Below are 8,609 nucleotides of genomic sequence, written 5' to 3' on the forward strand. Positions count from 1 at the left end.
TATATATATTGTGTCTCTGTGTGTCATCAACCTCTCAGATGATCTTCATTTGAATGTCATACAATCCAACAGCCGAACTGGCCATTTCCCTTCTGAGATTTAGAGTATAAAGTTCCAACAGATTAATATGATACCTTTAACCCACATGCAAAATAAACTCCATCATCGCACACGTAAACACAAGAAAGAAAAACGCAGATGGAATCGCACTCGCACGCAACCACAGATATATAAAGAGCTGCAAAAGCAGAGCGTCAGTCCAGTCTGGAGACCAGCTGCTAAAAGCTCAAGAAGAAGCGCTGCTAAAAAGTGAGTATCTGTTTTTTAAATCTCTGTGTTTGGGTTTGCAAAGAAAAACAGATTTATACGCTACGAGTGTAAAAAGCCCTCTCTCCTGTCACAATGCATCGCTCGCCTTATTGGTCCTAATTGTCTGCTATTGTCTCCTCCCCATCAACAGTCATGTCCCTGAACTCCTCGTCCCCCTTCAACGCCTCCCACCGCCCCCCTCACGTTTCCTCCTCCAATTCCTCCCTGGACCCGAGCATGGGTCTCTGCTTCAACTACAGATCCAGCTTCCTCATCTTCAGCGCCTTCTGCTTCGCCGACGTCCTCCTCCTCCTCCCTCTCTGCCTCCTGGTCATCTACCTGGGCGCCCAAAGGTGGCGGCTGCAGCGCTCCAAGGCGGCCAGCCACTGTGACGTCTTCACTTACCACTTGATCGTCACAGAGATGATCTGCGTCTTCGGGTGCGCCCTCTACTGCTGCGCCGCCTTGGCCCATGCGACGCCGTTGGCGAATATCGGCGCGTACGTTATCTCAGTCGCCACCAACGGCCAGGTTCCCTTCCACATCCTCACCTGCGTGGAGCGCCGGCTGGCCGTGGTTTATCCAATCACCTACCTGAGGCTGAGGGAGAGGGGCGGGGTCAGGATCAGGAACGTTGCCATCGGATTCGCTTGGCTGTTTTTTCTCGGGTTGTTTGGCGTGAACTTGTTCATGAGCTCCGCCCTCTTCTTTTGTCTCTCGGTGGGCTCCGTGGTCGTCATCTCTTTCTGCAGCCTCTCAGTTCTCCGCGTTCTGGTCCGTCCGGGGCCGGGGGCCGGGGCCGGGGGACGGGAGAGGGCGGACCAGTCCAAGGTCAGGGCCTTTAACATCATCACGGCCATCTTGGGAACCCATTTGTTCCGGTTGGGGGGATACCTGCTCGTCCTGTCAGCCTACAACTCCGTGGCGTGGAGCGAGCAGGTCCGGTGTGACTTGCTGCTGTCCGGAGTGTGGTTCGGTTTGCCCGGCAGTCTGGTGCTACCTCTGCTCTATCTGCACCGGGCTGGGAAACTGCTTTGCTGTAAGAACGGATCAGAACAGGGATCAGAGTAGCACATCCTCAGTTTGCATATAGTCGCTCTCTAAAGTCCCTGTGACGACCTGGAGTCTTCAGACCTTCCCCTGGAGTCCTGGTCCTGGTCCAGGCCTCATAAACCCTTCTGAATGTTCCTCACAGTAGCTTTTACCCTCACAAAGTGGGCTCAAAGAAAATGTTTCATCTCATTGAATAGATGCGATTGTGTTTTTTTGTTATTAACCTCCAATCCTTGATTCAGCTATTCTAACTAAATAGTCACAGTGATCTATGTATCGATTTCAAATATATAAAAATCCAAATCTACTAGCAGAAGACTGTTCTAGGGTCTGGTCTACGTGACACACACTTGTTTAAACAGTTTAAGTGACGGCTTTTTATAATCCAATCAAACATCGACTCCAACAAAAAATGACAAAACAAATATTCATAATAAAGTAACACACAATGTACAGCTGGTACATCAGGTTTATCTCTCTGCTCACTGATCTGTCTCCAAAATGCAAAATGATTAGCTTGTGAAGCGATCTCATTAAAAACATTTAACACACATCTTTCAGTTCATAGACATTTGTAAATAAAGCTAGAGATTATTAGTCATAAATCAAAGTTACTACGAATTAACGATGTTGGGTTCATGGAGCTCTCTTCACCATAATAAACCTGATTACAAATGATGTACACTAAATGATTCCTTCCCTGTATATCATGTCTTTTTAAATGACTAAATAAAGAGAAGCAATAACTACTCTGAAATGTATTTGTGTGTTTCCTCTCGATTTGTTATTGAGGTTGTGAATATACAAGCAGTTCAAAGTGATTTATAATTATATTATAAAATATGCAAAACACAGACACATGCGCAGATTCAAATGTACACAGCACACCAGAGATCAGAAACGGACCAAAGATCAGAAAGTTTGGAATCCAAATGGAGTGTATTTTCATGTAGATTTTTTTAGGCTAGCAAGTGTTAGCATGCTAACGTCCGATCCCAGCTCGCCCAGTTCAGGCGGTGAGCCGTCGGTCGGACTGGTTTCCGGTGGGTGGCGGGCTTTGGGACCGGCACCTCGTCACCGATCCCGTTTGTGGTTTTTCATGAAGAGGATGTCGGGGCTGGTCGTTTTATGCAGATGATGTGGTCCTAATGGGCATCTCCACACCTCACTGGAGGTCACAGAGCAGTGTGAAGTTGGGGTAAGATCTGTACCTCTGTGTCTGAAGGCCAAGGTTCAGTAGTTTGGGGCCCCCTTGCCGGAGCTGTTGCCCCCCCGACCTGACCCCGGCTAAGCGGTGGAAGGTCTTTGGTCTTTGAGCAATGCAGTGGTGTGGTGTTATTCCACATATGTGATGGAGCCAGATGATCAAATTCCATCTAAAGCTGCAAATCAAAAACAAAGCCAAAGTCAAAGAGCACTTCTTGGGTTACGAGATATGCAAAACATTCACACACAGAAGCACGTTTACACTGCAGCTATCGACACTCGTCCAGTCCACAGTCCACAGACACAGCGGACAGAATATCAGAAAGATCACAATCAAAAACTCCAAACAAAGTAGGTGTATTTTGATGAGCTCTTATTGGTATTCGATCTGTTTAAGTCTTTAAAGTAATAGAATAATGGAGGTGGTTAGTTTACACAAAAAAATCCCTGATTTTAAGAATATTAGATCTGTCCTATAATAGTCTTGTTTAAATGTGGAAGATCATTCTATAGAAGATACCTTCATGTTTTCATGTCTGATTTTGACCAATAAAGTAGAATAAATACTACAAGACAAAAGGGACCGAAACTTAATAACTTGGGATGTATTTTCATTACATTTGCATCTCTTATTTCTGCAAATTAGCTTCCTGTTTTCATGCTGAAAATATCTAACCGTCCCTTTGAAAGTCCGCTGTGTTGGTCTGACAAGGACACTGGACACACATCTAGCTCCTCGTCTCGAAACTTCAAAAAGTTGATTCACACTCATGGTTCACAGTTTTGTCAACTTTTGAATGTTGGAGTTGGAATTGTGAATGGACACAAAAGTGAGAGGTGAAGAGGTGTTCATGGTTCATATCACTTCCCTATCTCTGTAAACCACTCCCATCTTTCTTTCTTATTCCTTCCATCCCTGACTCCTGCCCACAGCCATGTCAGTCAACTCCTCTTCCTCTTTTCCTCCTTCCAACTCTTCCTCCATCAGTCTCTATCATTTGCTGCAGAACTGCTACACAAGTCCAGCCGGAGCCTCCAGCATCATCGCATTCACTGTCTGCAGCCTCCTCCTGGTCCTCCCTCCCTGCGTCTACGTCATCTACGTGGGACTCAAACGGCGGCGCTCCGGCGCGGCGGCGAGCCCCTCCGACGTCTTCACCTACCACATGGTCGCCATCGAGCTGATGAATATCGCAGGGTGCCTTCTATGCAGCTGCGGCGTCCTCGTTCGTCTCCCAGACATGCTGGTGGGTATTGTCTTTTTCGCCGTCCACGTGTGTGGCCAGCAGCTGTTTCACACTCTCACCTGTGTGGAGCGTTACCTGGCCGTCGTTCACCCCGTCACCTACCTGGGCCTGAGGAGCCAGAAGTGGATCAGAGTGAGAAAGGTCTCCATCGGATGTGTTTGGATGCAGTCCTTTGCAAACACCTTTTCCCTATTCCTGGAGGAAAACGGTTCCAACTTCATCTTCCATTATTGTGCCTTAGCCTTCATCCTCATCGTCGTCTCCTACTGCAGCCTCTCTGTTCTGCGCGTTCTGATTGGTCCAGGGCCGGGGGCACAGAGGGGGGAGGGCAGACAGCGGGTCGACCGATCAAAGATGAGAACCTTCTACACCATTACGGTCATAATGGGGGTGCTGTTGGTGAGGGCCACGGGAATCACAGTCATCTCTGCTGTGTATACCTCGGGCCACGTGGGGGGGTCGGAGAAGTGCACCATGTGGCTTTCATTAGCGTGGTTCGGTCTGCCCAGCAGCCTGGTGCTGCCGCTGCTCTTTTTGCACAGGGCAGGAAAACGGCTTTGCTGTGAGAACATCGGCACATCGGAAGCTGCATCTCATTAAATTACTCTTTCAGAAAATATATCTTTTTTATATATATATATCATTTTTTATTTCACTGTCTCTCTGTATTCTGTTTACATGTCTTTGTGGTCATTTGGATTCCCCTGGTTGGTATATGTGTCGATCCAAATGAACCCAAACAAACAGTCACATTGATTGATGATTGCTTCATACAATATAAAATACCCAATAGGTTTATGCAAAAGACTGGACTATGCTGTGGTTTACCGCCTGTTTAGGTCTCAAAATAACAAGGGACACACACTCAGACTGACAGGTGTTTGATTTGAATAAAGATCCGGCCTTAAGTTACTCCTTTGAAACATGTCACACATCCAGTGGGTGAAAGATGAGGTGAATAAGCACAAAGGATTCAATGTGCATCTCTCCTTAGTGCACTGGACCACGTTACATTGATCTGTGAAATAAATACCTTTGATCACTATTGACTCTCAAATGTCGTGGCAGTCTGTGATTACTGTGTTCTTACCACCGGAGTAATAACGAGTGTCTCTGAGCGAGGAAGTGCGTGACGGAGACGGACCAGAACGTGTCCCCTAAAGCTGCCGGTCAAAAAGCAACGCAGCGCCCGACGTTCCATGTCATGCAAAACATGCACAGCGCGATGAGGGTTTGTAGGGTTCACAGTGCAGAGACACCGCGGACACAAGATCAGAAGACTAGCAGAGTTGAGTAATGTTGAAGTCATTTTCTATTAAAGTTCTGCATAATTAGGGTTGGCCATGTTCCTGCATCCCGCCTTGGTTGAAAATGATCATCAATTGAATGATGAACTGTCATAACTTTGGTAATCCTCGGATTACTTCTTGTCTTTCCCTCCCCATCTTTCTCCCCTGTTCACTCCACTACGGTCTCCTGCCCACAGTCATGTCAGCCAACTCTTCCTCCTCTTCTCCTGCGTCCGTCTCCTCCATCTTCAACCTCGACAGCACGGCCTCCGGCGTCCTCCTGGTCCTCCCTGCGTCTACATCATCTACATGGGACTCAAACGGCGGCGAGCCCCTCCGACGTCTTCACCTGCCACATGGCCCCCGTCGAGCTCATAAATATTGCAAGGTCCCTTTTATGCAGTTGTGGCGTCCTCGGCGTCCCCTAGAAATCATGATGAGCCACAGAATAAAATATAAAGACACTTTAGCAAAAGGCTGGAAGTCTGCTTCACAGCCTCTTTGGGTGTCAAAATGACAAATGAGGATGACAGGCGGGATTTGAATGTTTTAAGTTACAACTCATTTGAATGCCGTCTTACCTCCACCAAATAAAAACAGACTTATTGCCAACAAGGAAATACACAATGCAAGTATTTAATGTACTATGGGCTGCAGGAGGATTTAATCATTTAGTTTATCGAATAGATTTGTCATCACTATACGTCACAAAGAAAAAAAGTTTCATCATTTTATCTTGATGTTACTGTTACGAGAAATGTATGATAATAAAACAGTGATTACAGTTTTGAACACTAACATTCCCAAGAATAAAAACAGATGTTTTATAAAATGAATCATTATTAACGGCTGAGCTGCATCTGTGAAGGAAATTAGATGCAAATCAAAAGAATTTTGAAGTGAATGAGTGATGCTTACTGGTTATAAAACATGCAAAACACACACACACACACTCACACTCACACACACACACAGACACACACACCCACACACCCACACACACCCACACACACAATCACACACGCAGTGTTTAACAGAGTATTTATTGAGCAGCATCACCCAGACACACAGCGGTCAGAACATCAGACGATTTGGAATCTAAAAACTGACGTCAGAGTGAGTTGATTTTAATTCAATAATTGTCGTCCCCTTGCGTACAAAAAGTGATTTTTGATAAAGTATTAAAAATGTTGTTTAAAAGTGTTTGTTCATCAGGGAACTTTTCAGTTGTTTTATGTTTCTAAGAATGTGGCTTCATTACTGTTCTGAAAGTTCTGAAGATTCGATTGTTCATTTTTTACTTGTTGGATGCAAAAGAAATTAGTTGCAGACGTATCAATGGTGGAATGTGAGTGTTTGGGGTTAATCAGTCTCTATGCTTTCATTTCATGGATAAACTTACTAAATCTGAAGAATCTTGTACATATTTAAAGACAATAAACCCCTGTTTTTGGTCATTTTGCTTTTATCTTGTCATATCAAATGACAGATATCTTTATCATATTCTGTGTCTCCTTGAGGTCAAAAGCTGTCTGTGTCTCAGACTAAAGGCTTTAGATATCAGTCAAATGTAGTTCACAGAGTTTTTCTTCCAAAATGTCTCCAAAGGTCATATTCTACACAATCATTTCTTAACATGCCGTTAGCAAATGTAAAACTAATTTTATATACTCAAACACAGGTAACATTCCTGTTGGATTTAGGGAATGATTTAAAAGCATTTAAGGGCTGGTAAAGCGTTATAATATATACAGTCTTCTAAAGGTGTTATCATCAACATGAGTGCAAGGGAGCTCGGCAGGTATCAGATAGAGAAACGTGCCAATGAGAGAACGGAGACAGGATCACACCTGAGACATGATGGAACGTGGGATGCTAACATCAAATGCTAATTCATGTAAACTACTTACTTACTGAGAAGCAGGCTGTGTGAGTGGGGCAAGAGAAAGGTCCAGTCGTTTCTCACTCTTGCATCTTCCTCTCTTATCCATTCTACTCAAGCCCTTTTCTCCCAGTCATGTCAGTCAACTCCTCTTCTCCTCCTCTGGATTCTTCCTCCGAAAATATATACGATTTACTGCAAAACTGCGACAGCACGTCCTGCGCCTCTAGCATCGCCGGTTTCACCGCCTGCAGCCTCCTCCTGGTCCTGCCTCTCTGCGTCTACGTCATCTTCCTGGGACTCAAACAGTGGCGCAACGCCACGAGGGCGAGCCACTCCGACGTCTTCACCTACCCCATGGTCGCCGTCGAGCTGATGAATATCACAGGGACCCTTTTATTCTGTTTTGGCTCCCTCGTCTGTCTCCCAGGAGTGGTCATGGGGGGGTTGTACCTTAATGGCTTAAACACATATGGGCAGCTTTACTTTCACACTCTGAACTGTGTGGAGCGTTACCTGGCCGTCGTTCACCCTGTCACCTACCTGGGCCTGAGGAGCCAGAAGGGCGCCAGAGTCAGAAACGTCTCCATCGGATGTGTTTGGCTGCTCTGCTTCGCAAACGTGGGTTTGGCGTCCGTGAGCGAGCCCGGTTACATCTACATCCTCACTTATTGTTCTCTCGCCTTCGTGTTCATCGTCGTCTCCATCTGCAGCCTCTCTGTTCTCTGCGTTCTGATTGGTCCAGGGCCGGGGGCAGGTGGGGGGGGCAGAGAGCGGGTCGACCGGTCAAAGATGAGAGCGTTCTACACCGTCATGGTCATAATGGGGGTGCTATTGGTTAGGGTAGTGGGGGCTACAGTTACTCTAGTCTATATGGCCACCTTGCAGCAGGGGGAGTGTGAGAGGTGCAGAATTTGGATGTCACTATCGTGGTTGTCTCTGCCCAGCAGTCTGGTGTTGCCTCTGCTCTTTGTTCACAGGGCGGGAAAACTGCTTCACTGTAAGAACATCAACCAACGAGGAGAAGGATCAGATTAGCTTGTCCTCTAGTAGCTGTTGTTCTGGGGTTGTTCTCCACTGTTTTGTGGTTGTTTTAAATGTATTTGTAGTTGGTTTGTTTCTTTACAGTTCAGTTGTTTGGGAGTTTTATTCTCTGTGACATGTTCTCATGCTCTCATGTTATCTATTGAGATTTTTCATGCATTATCAATATTTGGGATTGTTCTGCATCTATTTTTACTGTATTGTGTCTATCGGTGGTCACTAAGTGTTGTTTGTCACCAATGCAACATCCAGTCCCTCTCACGTGTGAAATATCTACATAACCTTTACGGATATCAAGATGAAATAAAGGACCAATTATGTACACTTTTGCGACAGTGTGAATTCTTTACAACCCCCCCACCGTATTTGAACCCTGCAACTCAACACATTGTGTTAACCTCAGCTGGGCATTTGTTAATTCAATAATATTGGCATGCTAACACAAGCATAGCCAAACAATAGTTGGTTCTGGATTCAGAGGATTAGAACGCAGTAGAACTGACTCAAACTATTTTTTGTGGTCATTTGACCAGAATAAAGAAGGCGCGGTTGATTAGTTGTCATGGTGATAAGCATGTC

Source organism: Pungitius pungitius, chromosome 1 (genome assembly GCF_949316345.1).
Source record: "Pungitius pungitius chromosome 1, fPunPun2.1, whole genome shotgun sequence".
NCBI lineage: Eukaryota > Metazoa > Chordata > Actinopteri > Perciformes > Gasterosteidae > Pungitius > Pungitius pungitius.